This window comes from Etheostoma spectabile, chromosome 5 (genome assembly GCF_008692095.1).
Source record: "Etheostoma spectabile isolate EspeVRDwgs_2016 chromosome 5, UIUC_Espe_1.0, whole genome shotgun sequence".
NCBI lineage: Eukaryota > Metazoa > Chordata > Actinopteri > Perciformes > Percidae > Etheostoma > Etheostoma spectabile.
In genome coordinates, this window is record NC_045737.1 from 37,348,234 (window position 1) to 37,348,687 (window position 454).

The following is a 454-nucleotide window of genomic DNA, read 5'->3' on the forward strand; positions in this document are numbered from 1 at the left end:
CTTGTAGAAGTCATCCTGAACCACATTCACGCATTGGTGCTGTCTCTGACTGGGATGGTCAATGCGACACCCCTCGCACATCTCAACTTGGTACAGAGATAGAGTTTTGTTCAGCAGATGGAGCCCTGCTATTTTTACACCTTTAAAGAAAGTGTCTGATAGCCAACCGTCAGGATCGTCATGGCCTCCTTCTTCAACAGCATTAGTTGACAGATCAGAGAGAGGCTGAATCGATGTAGGTTCGTGATTCCAAATGGAAGCCTCCGAAATTATATCGTCATCCGGATACGCGTTGTAATTTTTTGGCAGAGTCGGGATGATGGTCGTTGGACTGCCCTGGGAAGTGCAGTTCGTGAACATGTTTCTTCTCTCTGCAGCGTTTTACATTTTGCTCGGTAGGTTGTCTCTTTTTATAGGGTGTGGTATCTCCCATGTGGGCTGGGAGAAGGAGTGG